Genomic DNA, 16,181 nt, shown 5'->3' on the forward strand with positions numbered 1-16,181 from the left:
TGAAAATTTTTAGGGAGAATTACTCCACTTTTTAATGTTTATGCTATAATTTTACACATAACACAGCTATAGATATTATAGACTATTAGTATAATATTAAACTTGGTACTTAAATAGTCATATTTGTTTTAAAAATATGTACCTACTTATGTGTCGTCCTTATTCCATATTATTTCCTGAAACTTCAATGTTTCATTGCATATCATTCCTCTTAAATCTGTAAAAGCTTTCCAAGGCTGTGTGGCAGTCTCCTGGGACAAATTTGATTAGTTTCACTTTATCAGATTATGTATTTGCATTAGTTTTATTTTTGGAGACTATAATTGCTGAATATAAAGTTCTTGACTGAGAATTCTTTTTTTTTCAATACGTTATAAGTGATATTTCATTGTTTCCCACATGCCACGGACTGAGGAAATGTCAGCTGCCTTTGATTCATTGTTCTCTCTCATATCATGATTGATTTTTCAGTGGTTGCTTTCAAAAATTTCTTTCCATTTTTATTCTTAGCATTTTCTTGATATTTGGTGTACATACTATTATTAACAGTATTACTGTATACATTCCATTTGAGGTAATGTTAGTTATTTTAATTTTACTTACATTTCTGTCTATACTAGAGAAATTGTGTATACATATACACATATGCATGTAACAACAATTAATGATGAAGAAGGCCAGAAATTTGAAACAGAGCAAGAAGAGGTAAAGGGGAGGGACTGGAGGGAGAAAAGGGAAGAGGAAAATGGTATTTTAATTTTATAATAATTATATTATAATAAATATTATAGTAATATATAATATATAAAAGATCTATAATATGTAAAATATATAATATAAATGAATATAAATAAATAAATAGAAATAATTATATTTTAATCACAAAGACAAAAGAAAAAAATAAATGTAAGGAGGGCCATAGTAGAGAATTTAAGTTGTGTTTAAGTAGTAAAGCTCACACAGTCTGTAAGTAGAATAGAGTGTTCAGGATGATTTATTTGAATAGCTACTGAAATGTGAATTTTTTATTCACTGAATTTGATCATTGACAGTTTCATATATGCATGTGATGTGTTCTGATTGCTCTCATCCCACCCTTTTTTGTCTCACTTCTACCCCTGCTCAGCTGCCCTCCCACCGTGACTTTGTAGGTCTGAAACTATTTAGTGGAGCCTGTTGTGCCTATACTTGTGGGTATACATCTGATAATGAGAACCCCCCCTCTGAAAAACCAGTATTAGCTAACAGTTTAGCGATGAGAGGTACTGTCCCATGAGTCCCTCCCTCATTTGTGATTCAGTATGAGGGCATGCAATCTTGTGTAGGTCTTGTGTAGGTCCTGAAACTGTGACTGCTCTGAAACCATTATTGCAATGGTTGTCATACCTACAAGATAGTACTTGGAAGCCTTTCTAGGTTCTTCCAACTTTTACTTTTATGCTGCTTCCATTCTGTCATATTCCTCAGAGAGGTTGGTGTAAGTGTCCTTTTTGGAGCTATGAACTCAGTCTCACTTAATTTTAAGTTGCAAAGAGAAGGCAGGAAGAATTCAGTGGATCAAGCCTTTATGCCAGTTTGGAAAAAAACAGTGTGTACTTGAGATCAAACAGGTAAGGAAGTAATGAGAAGTTTCTAGACATAGAAGACAATGTATATAAATTAACAATCTACATGTCTGTATAAGACATGTAGAATATGTACAGACATCATTGTGTAGAAATACGAAACAGTCAAGAATGAATCATAGTCAAGCAGTTATTTTTAAGTAGGCAGGTAGCTAAGACTAATCTGTTATTATTATTATTATTATTATTATTATTGGCTTTGACTGTGTGGATGTGTGAGTTCAGGTACGTTTTACCATCTTTTGTCAATTCATTTTCTTGTCTGTCAGAAATAGTTTATTTACTTTGGAATAATGACAACCTTTGTTCAGGAAAACAGCATTGTGATAAGTGCTCTGCCATCTAGAGGACTTAAATACAAAGAAGCAAAGGTACCTAAATTGCTAAGATTGTATAATTGTACATGTATGAACATTAGTTATATATAACTTTTATTATATAAATTATTTCATTGACAACTGAATAAATTATGTAAAATATATCAGTTATGTAATTACAAGAGCCAATGAGAATGAGATTTGTGTTTTACACTTGTATACATTTGGTAGACTGCTAATGCTCTCTTCAGTAAAACTCACTCTATAGTGGTCCAAAGAAAGCCTTGAAGGTTTTACATCATGTTCTAATAAGATAGTAATATATATTATTTCTGTAATGAAATTTTCTAAAAGTGCTTTGTGTTCTTTTTGATTAAAAGGAACTAATTTTACACATGTGATCATTGCAAAGACTTCAAACTGAAGACCATTGAAGGTTTTTCACTGAGAATTTTCTCATCTATTTTAAATTTCTCTATTTAATTTTCACAAGGACTGCCTTTATTTTACTGTTAGAACTGGCAATACTGACTTAAAATTATCTACCTAGAGATATCTTTTCTTATAATACATCTACTTCCACTTCTGTATTTATATTAAATCTTAGGGGGTTTTTTTGGTATATGATTGAACTGAGAGTTCAATCAGGTGACTGTCTAAGAAGAGGTCACCAGTTTATTAATATTTTAACATTTCCCTTAGGCAAACATTAAAGCTATTGCCATTAAGTGAAGGATTTAGGAATAAACTGATGCTAGATACGAGAAATATCATTGTAATGATGGACAATAGCACTATTTTGCAAGGATGTCAGCCAGAGTATTTATTGCTTCTCTTTTTATATCATTGAGACATGAATTATAAATGATTATGCTCTCCTTAAGATAGGTATATTACATTAGAAATTAAAGTATTTTATGTGTTCCCATTAAAGGGACAGAGCTATATAAAGATTCCTTGTGATATTTCAAAGCTGATGAAATGTTGCCATTTTGAAACAATAAATAAAATGCAAAATATTAAGATTCTTTTCAAATAAGTCACTGTCATGAAAATTATTCTTTAGTTGATTTGATTGCCTAACATGCTTATATAAAGGAGTTGAAAATTATGCATGCATTGCTGATATTAACTGTATAAGCTGTTCACATAGAATTGTTACCTGACATAGAAATAATAAGTTAGTTCAATGCATTTATTGTATTAAAGCATATTAGTCATGTCACAGATGATTTCATTTTTTTCAATGGTATACATAAAAGCAATTTTCTCTTGGGGGAAAATGATTACTTTAATTTGATTCTGTATAACTTCACTGTCTTTGTTATCACTGTGGAAAATATGAGCAGGGAAATGACTGAAGACAGTTGAACATCAGTGGAGAATGGGAGTGGTAGGCCCTGATGCTGCTCACCAGTGCAGCATCTACATACTTTCACTGTTCTCTTTATTAACGTATTTTGTGTGTGTGAATTTGGCCAAGTAAACAATTCTCTATAGGCTCTGGCTTTCCTGAGAGTTATTTGGGGGAGAGTAACAACATTTACAAATTGAGAAATGTATGGAGATCCAATAAAATAATTGTGAAGCACTGTAGCTCAAATACTCTTGGTTGAAATCTCTGTAACTTAGTTTCTCTATGTCTGAAGCTTTTTCATTGCTGATATCATACAACCACTGGAAATTTCCATACTATAAAACTTTGTTTTGTGTGAAAGTTTGCTAAAAGTACTACATGCATTTGCTTTCAAGTTATTTATGTAAGTTATACAATGATACCTAAATGAATCTTATTTATAAATTTGAGTCACATCCCTAAGATTCTGTGCATGAAAATATTCTAAAATTTAAAAATAATTTCAAATCTCAAACACAAAATCCCAAGCATTGCTTTCTATTCAGCAGTCAAAATTAATTTATAATATTCAGCCTTATTAGTATGAATTAATGTTTTATTAAAATATAATTTTTTAATCAGAGAAATTTCTAATTTCTTTAGAAAATGTCTATTAGAATTATAAACAAATACAAAGTGAACTAATTAATTTACCTGGACTCCAGACTTAGTTGATAGTTAGGCATTAGTGGTGCAAATACAAGACATCTCAAATGAAATCAGAAGCTCTATACAGCAGAAGGGTTACCTTTTTAGGACACTTGGTTGATAGCAAGAGTTTCCAGTTTCAGTTAAGGAATCTAGACATCACAGTTGTTAGGTAAGTCATTAAATAAGAATTTCTTTTAGCAGAAAAAAAATTCAAACTGCATCTAATACTGTAGATATAAATCTCTGCTAGCTTGAGGAGTTACTAGTCATCAAGTCTTAGGTAAGGTTACTGAAGACACAGTTACATTTAAGAAGTGAAAATGACCACACAGAAAGCAAAATCAGTTAGGAGAAGACTTCAGTGTAACACCAGGCATTTCCAATCTGTGACCTTTTAGCATATATTTTAGGAAGTTGATGCAAAACCATTTCCACTAAAACATTTAGCTGAGTTTGAGCAAATTCTGAACAGATTGTTACCCAACTATTACACTATTATAGATAACTAAAAGATTTTCCGGCATTACAATGGGTGCCAAAGTTAAATTTGGTGAGGGACAGGAACAGTGAGTGAACGGTAGATGTCAGAAAATTCTTGCCATAAAAGTTAATACCTGTAGCTAGAGTTTTCTGGTCCTGCCTGGCCCACAGTCAGGATAAATCTCTCTCACCCGCCAGTCCCACAGCCACTCAGACTCAACCAACCAAGTAAACACACAGAGACTTATATTATTTATAAACTGTATGGCCATGGCAGGCTTCTAGCTAGCTGTTCTTATATCTTAAATTAACCCATTCTATTAATCTATAAGTTGCCACGTGGCTCATGGCTTACCAATATCTTATTATCCTCTCATGGCGGTGGCTGGCAGCTTCTCTCTGCCTCAACCTTCCATTTCCCAGAATTCTCCTCTCCGCTTGTCCCACCTATACTTCCTGCCTGGCTACTGGCCAATCAGCATTTTATTTACACAGAGCGATATCCACAGCAAATACCTGTGTTGTATCTAAATGCAAGGACAAGACAAGGAGGAGAGTGTAGAGGCCAGAGAATTAGAGATGGTCTGTGAGAACACAATAGCCATAGAAAATAACTAGAAGAAAAGTTGAAGACAAAGAAGAAAAGTCATGAAAGGATAGCGGTGTTGTATATGAGCAGAAAACTGGAAGAGAGCATTCAGGAACAGTAAAGAACCATCCTGAGGGAAGAGGTATCCCTTTCAGACTCATTTATGCATTTAATCTCCATTCATTTAGTAAAGGTGTAGCAAGAACTGATCTGTCCTTTCATATAAAGTGTATAAAACAAAGATGTTGTGGCTTATAATAAACAAGAAAAGCAGAAAAGGAAGAGGCAACACACATAAGCAAAATATATAAGACATGAAATGGAATCAAGTAACTCAATCTTTTTTTGAAAAATGCAAAATGAATTTGTGAGTTTCAGGAGTAAGGAGTTAGAATTTCTAGTTTGATGGGGCCATTTGAAAGATATTGATTGAGAAAAGCTTTGAAGATACCTTTCTGCACAAAAGCCATGACTAATATGTTAGCAGAAGAAGAAGGAAGGCGCTGTTACTGAGAAGAGAGTGAACAGAGAAAGAATAAAAGATGTCAAAAGAACAGTAGGGATCAAGATCTCACAGGATCCTATAGGATCCTGAAGATGTCCTAATTCTTGTTCTGAGTGAAGCAACTGGATTCAGCTAGAGGAGTGAGATGGTATTCTGATAAAAGAGGAAGGATATAATGCAAGCAGCAAATTAAATAAGAAACTTACAGAGATGATCAAGGTGAAAGATTATGTCTTTAATGAAGGTGAATGAAGCCCTTCCTGTTGGCTTGGAAGTTGGATGTGAGAGAGACTAATCAAGAATGATTGAGCTGTTTTGCTTTTGAGTAACTGGAATAATGGAGTTACCAAAATTAAGATGATGGATGTGAGTGTAGCAAGTTTAGTTAAAGTCAAGAGCAAGAAATAAAAAGCATATGAATTAAAAATGAATGAAGTTGTTTGTATATGACATGCTACAGACTCAGGATTATGTGTAAAAACCTATGTCCCTGAATAACAAAACAAACTGTTAAAGCTAATGAATTTCATACAATTTGAAGATGCAGAATCATCATATAAACATCACTATCATTTGTGTTTATACCAACAACAAATTATTAGAGGAAAAATTAATCCTATTTACTATAGCATAACAAATAAAGCCCTTAGGTATGAATTTAATCAGGGAGGTGAAAGATTACTGTAAAAAAAAACTGTATAAGACATTGATCAAAGCAATTTCAGAAGATGCAAATGAAGGAATCACATATTCATAGATTGTACTAATTAAATATTATAAAAATGTCCCTCCTTCCCAGTGTGATCTAAAAAATCACTGGAATTCCAATCCTTTTCACGGAGGTAGAAAAATGATTCTAAAACTCATAAGAATTTACAAAAGACCTTAGATAGCTCAAATGAGCAAAGCTGAGGTGAAAGATGCCCCATTGGACACACAAGCAGCATGGTTTCATAGACAGGAAGGCAATTTGATATTTAGGACAAAATGTAAACTAAAAACACCCATTTTAAGGTAACTAACATATAAATGCTTTGTAAAGCTGGAAAACTAAATTAAATTGCCATGATAATGAGTCTAGTCAAAGGCAAAAGGGGGATTTAAGTAGTGCTACAACAAATCAGTTGGCTATCATAGAATGCTCTCATTGGTGTTGTGAAAAGAATAAGTAGAACTTCTCTAGGCCCTGATGTTTAAATCTGTAGCATCTAGATAACAAGACAGGCTCTAAGATCATTTTATAATAGGCCATTTGCCAAATGTTTTGGGAACACTGCTTGTGAATTTCTTCTGATTCTAATCAAGCAACTGCTACTCTGTCCCTTACGATGTAGGCATGCCCAGCATGCTTCATCACAGCAAGTAGCCAAGAAGGCAGAAGGTACATGTGTTGGGAATGGGTGACAGGGAGTCAGTTTCATGATCCAGTAATCTATTCCAGAATGTACTTGGTCATAGTCTGTTTTTCAGAAGCCAGTAGTTAGCTCCAGACTAAATGGCAGGGAGGGGATTAAATAGAAAGTGAACACTGGGAGATAGAATCAGTGAGACCTGTATCATCAGTTGCCTAACACACAGCCCATATTATTAAATAAAGCATATGTAGTATTAAGACTATTTACCAACAAGCTATGATCCCAATCTTATTGATTCCTTTAGTTTCATTTTTATGTTTGGGTATATGTGTGCATGTGTGTATGAGAGAGAGAGAGAGAAAGAGAGACAGAGACAGAGACAGAGAGAGACAGAGAGATAGGAGAGGGGGAAGAAGGAGGGAGAGAGAGACAGACAGAATGTGGTATATGCACATCTGATATATGGTACCTAGGAAGGCCAAGGCAGACACTAATATCATTCTGTATCGCTTTCTATTTATTTCTTTGTGGTTATATCTCTCCTTGAGCCTGTAGTTAGGCTGGGAGTCAGCAAGCTCCATCAATACTATTGTTTTCTCTTCCCACAGTGATGCTGTTGCAGGCACAGGACTACATGTGTTTTTTAAAATGCATTCTGGGATTCAAACTTCCATCCTCATGCTTTTGTACCAAGCACTTAAACATTGGCCACTGTCTCCATTCATTCCCTCCCTTGATTTTCTTTCTGTTCTCCTAGAAATATCGTTTCTTTTTCAATATTCTTGATTCTTGACATTTCAGTCAAGAATTATATGCAATTTTGCATGTTCCTCGCTCTTAAGAAATTGATTTACATGCAATTTCTAAGTTTGTACTATTAGCTCCAACCATCTACCAACCATCTATTTGCAATCTTTAGTGTTTCATGAAGAGCTTCCAATATATTTGTTGTTTGATCCATTAAGGAATTTGACACATTTAAACTAAATGGCCTTATCCATGGAAATTCGCATAAACAATGGGGGAAAGTTACTGAGGGTTGCATGTAAAATATATAGCTGTGATCATAGTGTAAGTGTTATTTCATCACTGATTTTCAGTTGCTATAACTAAAGAACTCACTCACGTGGAGATGAAAATGAATATACATCTATTCTCTCACATGAAGGCTTACAACATACTCAAGGAAACTCAAATTACTGTAAGCAACACACTCCAGCTCTTTTGCTGGATAGCACTGCTATTTTTTTTCTTCATCCCTCAGCTTTCTTGGCACATCCTTCTTGTCATTTTCGTGTTGTAGCCTTGTTTAGGTTCCCACTGCCAACAGCTGGGATAATCTCTTCCCCAACATCTGGATCTGCCACCAAGGTTTACCCCTGTGCAACAGCTAAACACAGATGCAAGTCTGATGATCTCTAATTACCAGGTCGGCTGTGCATTTGCCTCTCAGTTGGTGACAGATTGGAGGAGATTTTAAATAGAATACCTATATTCATATGACGTTTTTCATCATGCATATCTGAAACAAAAACTTTCCAAAAATCTACTATAAAAACATTTCCCATACTTCTGTCACTATCATTGCAAAGCAGTCCATGGAGGTGGGATGGATGACAGTTTTTTTTTATAAGAACATAAGGTAAGCAATTTAAAAGTCATCAATAGATTGTAAATTAAATGTGTAATTTAACTGGTAAGCATTAAACAGGAAGGTAATTGCAGAATGGTGGAGCTTTGGCTGTGGCTCCTAAGAGAGCAGAGTGGCAAGAAGTTACATTGCTTTGCAGACTGGGAATGAGAGGGTTTCAACCAGAAGGAGCATTCCACACAAAGATATATACATTATCTTTACTTTAATAAATCCACCAGTATAAAAGGATATTTGACTTTTTTGACATTTCTTAAACATACACCTTGAGAAAAATATACTGTGTTTTGTTCCCAAGCACAAATACTATAGTTCTGAAATTCTTTTGAGTAAAATGATCATTCATCTTTAACAAAAAAATAAAAAAGTTAAGAACTTTTATAACTGCATGTCCATACTCATTTTAAAATAATATATATATTATACAAAATAGTTATATTATAAATATCCAAAAATAGTGTAATAGATACTGAGGGAAAAAAAATCTCAGGTTCTGTCTGTGTGAGATCGCTTTCGAGAGTCCAGCGGCTTTCCAATGCCTGAGCCACGGTGATGGCTGTAGGAGCAGAGATGGAGAGAGCCCATTATGCTAAAGATGAAAGGCTGGGTTTGGCTGGCCCTACTTTTGCGGGTCCTGCTGGGAACTGCCTGGGCTTGAAGGAGCCATGATCTACACTGTGGAGTTTTCAGGGCTCTGGTGGATGAATTAGAGTGGGAAATTGCCCAGGTAAACCCCAAGAAGACCATTCAGATGGGATCCTTCCGAATAAATCCAGATGGCAGCCAGTCAGTTGTGGAGGTACCTTATGCCTGCTCAGAGGCCCACCTCCCAGAGTTGCTTGAGGAGGGGTGTGACAGCATGAAGGAGTATGAAGAACAGATTGACCCTTCCACCCACTGCAAGAACTATGTGCGTGTTGTGGGTGGGAATGGAGAATCCAGTAAACTAGACTTACAGGGCATCCGAATCTATTCAGATACCAGTACATGCTCAAGTTTGCCTGTGAGAGTATTGTGGACGAGTATGAAGATGAACTTCTGAGTTCTTTTCCCGAGAGGCTGACAATGTTAAAGACAAACTTTGCAGTAAGCAAACAGATCTACGTGACCATGCCCTGCTCAAATCACATGATGAACTATGAATCATTGGGAGCAGCTTAGACCAACTAGATAGAACACCCCTAGAAGGGGATGGTGGTGGCATTGCCTTTTATATTATGTTTTTATGGAAATAAGCTGAAAAAATGTCTGAAACCAAAAAAAAAAAAAATCTTTCAGTTTTTGTAAGATTCTCCAAGACTCCATTTGCTCTACTGGCAGATTATATTAATTTTAAAGGGAATTTCCCAGCTAAATCTAAGTTTATGTTTCTGCCTCCTTGATTGCATCACTCACAGAGAAATAAAATAATTTCTCAAGCGCTGTTGGCTTTTCTTAACATCATCTCCTTTATCCTGGGACATCTAGTAGGGATTCTGAGCTCTCTCTGCTGTCTTCATCTTAAACTGTAAGGACTGGAATCCATTATTTTGCACATGCTCCATCTATGGCTTATGTTGCCAACTTCTTTGTCTAACCTTTATTTTTTTTTATGTTTTCTAATTACTGTAGCTTAATGTTTATGCCCAGAGATTTTGAAGCCAGGTGGAATGTATATTCATGTTGGCTTTTATACATACAGATAAATGTTAATTCTGTAAGGTATTCTAAATTCTGTTAATTACGGGCAAGGCAGTCATAGTCCATTAGCTTCAAAGCTTTAACTTCAAAATAGTATAATAATGTATATTGACATGGGGTCATTAAATTCCATTGCATTAAATTATTAAAATAAAGAGCAGAAGAAGTTAAGTGACTACAAGGATGGTTATGGCGGTGATAGGGAGCAGCCAACTATTGACACCCAACAGCAAGGCAATTCTGTTCACACAAAGCATAAAAGTACTCAGACACGTAAGAGGAAGAAACAGAAAACAGTGTTGCATATATTAAAATGCCTGGCATTAAATGGTAACTATATCCTGATTACAGTGAGACTCTACATATCCATCAAATATGAATTCAAATTAGAATTATTTAAACACTATTATACATGTCATTTCTCAAATGTAATGTTAAACAATGAGAATATATTGCTAATATTACCATAATATAGAGTTGTGGATATAGATTCGTTGATCTCTATAACCCCAGGTGAAGGAAAATGATTATTATCCATCTTTACCATTGTGTCTGTGTCAAATCATCTTTACCATTGTGTCTGTGTCAAATCTCTGTCATTTTTAAATGTCGTTCCCTACCCCCCTCTGACTTAAAGTGAATGATCAGTATTGGTTGATTGACTATATGACGTATCTTTATTTGTCATGTTCATCTTGAGATGAATCATAGTCTTTTTCCATCGCTTTCCTAAACCCTTATTTTCTCCAACAACTTCAGCAGTTTTTTCCTAAGCAGAAAATGATGGAAGTAGGATTTTTTTTAATTCCTTGGAGGATACTTGAGTAGAAACAACATACTGCAGCAGTTTTCTGTGTCTTCTACCTTGTTGCTCCTTGAGAAGTACATTTACGTCCAAATAAACTTAGAGGAATAGCAAAACATATGTAGTGTCTACAGTGCCGAAACACTGCACCAATATTAACTCATTCACCTTTTATGTCACCTTGTAAACCTTCAACATTGCACCCCTGGGGTGATTATAAGCAGACATATAAATCATGCACCTCAAATTTTGCCTAGCAATAAATACTCAGCTGCTGAGTAAAAATCTGTATGCCATTTCTCAGTACCTCGGTTTCCTCTGCTAAGGTTAGGCTATGACAACTAAGGCTTGAGAAGACACATGGGAGCATTACAAGGGAGATGAAAGAGTCTTCTTGGGATTGGACCTGGTATGAGGAAATAATCTATAAAATAGATGAAGTCAGCTAGTCACTCATTCAGAAAGGAGGCTGAATTTAAATGGAAGAATGTATATAGGATCCCACAAGAGAAAAACTAAAGCCTATGAGAATCAACAGGAGTTGCATATGGTCATTTGACCCACCTTATGTTTTCAGCACACCAAGCCTCAAGGATAGATAGATAGATAGATAGATAGATAGATAGATAGATAGATTGATAGATAAACTCAAAGGGTTCACATGTTGACAGCAATAACTTTGGCTGAGGAAGCTCACAGAGAGGTGGGAGCTATGCACTAGCTGTGTATTGAGCATACTCACCTAATTGATTATAGAAGCTTGGTGAGAGTGTTCATGGTTGCTGGCAAACTCACTGTGGTTCTGTGAGGATGGCTCATCAGGAAATTCAAGTCCTTCTCAGAGTGGGTCTTGAAGTTTTCAGTGATTGTTACACTACTCTTAGAAAGAGGACAGTGATCTATAAAACAATGCTGTAAAATCCAACATGTTGTGATTAGAGAAAAACAGCAGCATTTATAGTTAAGGTCATAATTCTTTGGAAGACAGCACTTTAAAGTCTGGTTTCAGTAGAAAGACCTCCTGCCCAGTTCTGCATGGAGAGTGATCTGTGAAGAAAGAGTAAAATACTGATACCCATAAATATAGTGAAAGACATATTTCTTTGATAAGGAGAATAATGGCGCTATCACCAAGGAAGACAGAGAAAGGTAAAAAAGCACAAAGACATGACGAAAATCTCTTGAGGCACTCAAGATTTTTCCACAGTTGTCTTGCCTGTAGTAGCTGTTTTCCTATTGGTGTAATAAAACACCATGACTATAAGTACTTTCTAGTAGGGTGTGATGTGTGTGTGTGTGTGTGTGTGTGTGTGCGCGCGCGCGTGCGCGCGTGGCAGGGGTCACAGTTCTAGAGGGATGAGTGGACCATGGGCAAGGAAGCATTGCAACAAGTGGCATGGATGGAGACAGAAACAGGAAGCTGAGAGATCTCACACGTTTTCCTGGAAGCATGAATAAGTGGGAGTGAATTGGAAACAGAGGAAGGCTGTATACACATCCCCAGCAAGGTTACACCATCCAAACCTCCCCAAATAGCTCTCTCAACAGGAACCAATTGTTCTAATGCCTGAATCTTTGGTGGGTGTTTCTCATTCAAACCACCATACTACCTATTACTGAGTACGAAAATATTTTAAAATCCATCACAGTTACCCTAAATATCACAAAAATGTCACTATATACAGGCACTTGTGTAGCTAAAGTTTTCCTGCCTGGCCCACAGTCAGGACAAATCTCTCTCACCTGCCAGTCCCACAGCTGCTCAGACCCGACCAAGTAAACACAGAGACTTATATTGGTTACAAACTGTATGGCCGTGGCAGGCTTCTTGCTAACTGTTCTTACAGCTTAAATTGATCCATTTCCATTAATCTATACCTTGCCACATGGCTTGTGGCTTACTGGCATCTTCACATGCTGTTTGTCATCGTGGTGGCTGGCAGTGTCTCCCTGCCTCAGCCTTCCACTTCCAGCTTTATTCTCCTCCTTGTCCCACCTATACTTCCTGCCTGGCCACTGGCCAATCAGTGATTTATTTATTGACCAATCAGCAACATATTTGACATACAGACCATCCCACAGCACACTTATATTATTATTATAGAAGGAATATGAGATACATACATGTTCCACAGGCCAAAAGAGTTCAGCAAAATCGAAGCAGTTTACTGAAATAGTAAACTACACAGTCGGGCCAGTTGTGTTGAAACAGCTTAGAGAAACTCAGGTTATTTTGCTGAATATAATTTGCGTGTTTCTGGGTTTTTCTTCATTTATATGCTGGCTGGCTCCTCTTCGGTTTCTGTATCAGAGCTTGTAGTAGACACTGTAGTGTAGCACTCAGTTTTGCTCTTTAAAATCTGGATGCTCATGTTCCCCAACTGCTCTGTCTCACGGGTAAGTCTATTATTTTTGTCCCTCCAATGTCTGTAAGTGGAATAGATGAACTCACTTAATGCTTCCTTCCAGAGAGAATCCTTAGAAAGTGAGGGAAATTATATTTATGATTATATATTTATATTCTTAATGTATGTTATAAGAACTTGATTGCTGATAAATGGTATATATCTCTAATTTTTCATGGCTGTCTGAACATAAGAACCCTGTATCAGGCTCTCGTCCATGTGAGGACATAAATGTCCATTCTTTTTATCTCCTTTTGAACTGACTGTTGACCATTGCAGACCACATCCATCCTGCTATTTCTGATGAATCCTGTCTTGACACTGATAAACAATTTAAGATCCGAGGAGACCTTTTCCAATTAACTTCCAAGTTTCTGTCCCATCATCTTTCTTCTGAAATGTTATGCAGGACAGCACTCTTGATACAGATCAACTGGGAGGAGTTGGTAATACCCAGCATAGAGACAGTGGCCACAGTCATTAGCATCATCAACAGCATTACATCACATTCACATTTCATTACATCCCTGTTCATTTGCTAAGTTTAAGGGAATCCATTCTGTGTAAAGGAACAAGAATACTCACTTCCTATCCTCAAAGCCAATAAGTACATGCTGCTATAAAGGCTGAACCAAAGATATATATTTTTGCAAATATATTTGCTATTAATTTCAAGAAACCAAAAAAGACAATTATTTAGTATCAACAAACTTATAGTCATCTCTATTCTTGCCTTAATTGTGAATTCAATTATGTGCCATACACTTTTCTAATTCAGAAAACTAGATAGAGATGTGTTTCTTGACATCTGACTAGTAGGAATAAAATAGAAAATAGGCAAGGTGTTTTTAAGGGCAGCAAAAACTATTAGAAAACTATTTATAGATAACCTAGTTTGGCCCTTTAAAAAGGTAAAGCTTTTAAGTGGAGCAAGCAATGCTCTACTTAAATTTTTATATCTAGAATAAAACATAGAAGTAGAGTTCAGATGCACTGAGTCTGTGTCCACACTGTCTTTGCATTGAGATATCGAAGCAGTGATTCTATTACTTAGTGAGAATCTCCATCATGCCAGTGTCATCCAGGTGATATGGGACTCACAGCCAGGTGCAGCAACATTGACAGTGCACATGGGCCCAATCAAGAGAGTCGTAGAGGTAACTTACTGCCAGAATATGGCATCAGCATACAGTGATAAGGACTAATTGTACACACACACACACACACACACACACACACACACACACACCCTTTTGGTCTTCTTGTTTTATAGATAATAAACACATATCATACAAAGGGAACAAAGCAGCCTGTTACAAACACGTAGTCAAAGCCTGACAAATACCTGCACCAGAGGCTACAGGAGACATTTGTGATGACTCAAGGATGATGTCTTCATTGTTTTAAACAATGGTTTTACTAAGAATAATTAGAGTAACATTTACTTGTTCACCCATCCCAAGTGGTGAGGACTTCTGATAACACAATGTTCTGTTTGATACCCTCTATATTAACTGGACTTGTCAATTTACAATAGAACTTTCAGATTCATTTCAGTCCAAATGCTATTTTCTTATAATCAGAAAGAGATGTCAGGTCTGTATTTGAGTTCTACATTTCCTTTTTCCTGAAATTACAAAGGGAGACAAAACCAGAACATGGTAATTATAAATTCTATATCTTGTTTCAGTATCAATTATCAATAAATTGCAATGACAACACTTCCTTTCTTCACATTCTAGAGATTCTCAGGGTGTCATGAACTGAAAGTTAAAATATTTTATTATTAATTGTTAATACATAAAATACTGTCAATAGTCTATCTTCAAAAAATATGTGTGGTGTATGTCTGTGTGTGTATGTATGGTACTGGAGTTCAAATTAGGACCTTATTCTTAGTAATGGAAATGTTTTAAGTGAAATGGTTAATCTTATTTGGAATTTTATAAAAATCATAAAATCAATTGTGTACAAAATCCCCATCTTATTATTTCAAGCAAAGAAACCATTTCCATGAAGAATTTTATTCCTTGCTAATATATCCTGGCTTTCTTACACATACAAACCTTTTGCATTCTCATTCTTCGTCAGGAAACACATATGCTCTGTTTCTTTTAATGAATTGTAAATTAAATACAAGAATTATTCATAGAAACTATAATATCAGTGGAATAGGTTCCTGATCACAGAAAGATTTTTATCCCAATAATATTTTTTATCCACAAATAACAAGTCAAATTTATTCTTATTGCTTTGCTTATATTTAAGATCTCTTCCTTCTCCCAAGTGCAGTTTACTGCTAATGACAAGAAAATATTTGCAAGCCTGAAATAGGCCATACATAATGTGATATAATAAAGAATGTTTATAGAAATAGCATATTTGTAGTTATATTTAGTGAGATCATGGAGATGGATGTAAAAACCTGCCATTGTGTATACAGAGCCAGTATTTTCATAATTTGTTTGCCATAATATTGAAAAAGGAGTTTCAGTAATGACTTATATAGAAACCATGAAGTACTGTAACTATAATGAATAAGGCGAATATTTTCAGCTGTTCTCTATCGCATCAATAAATGCATTCTTTCAAATATTTGGCTTTAAACATGGGTGTCTTGACACCCTTTCCAATGACCCCAAATGAGGCAAGGTTATGTTGTTATATATTGTCATGTCCCTTTATTTCTATCACCATGGTTGTGGCTTCATCCTTGTTTTAA

At 35.5% G+C, this 16,181-nt stretch overlaps 1 pseudogene; it reads left to right on the plus strand.

The window, feature by feature from the left end:
• The first annotated feature begins 9,164 nt into the window (after window positions 1-9,164).
• LOC128122806 (protein canopy homolog 2-like) lies at window positions 9,165-9,711 on the plus strand (annotated as a pseudogene).
• Window positions 9,712-16,181: the final 6,470 nt, after the last annotated feature.

The sequence above is a fragment of the Peromyscus californicus genome, unplaced genomic scaffold, assembly GCF_007827085.1.
Source record: "Peromyscus californicus insignis strain IS unplaced genomic scaffold, ASM782708v3 Scaffold_3__1_contigs__length_106647218, whole genome shotgun sequence".
NCBI classification, from domain to species: domain Eukaryota; kingdom Metazoa; phylum Chordata; class Mammalia; order Rodentia; family Cricetidae; genus Peromyscus; species Peromyscus californicus.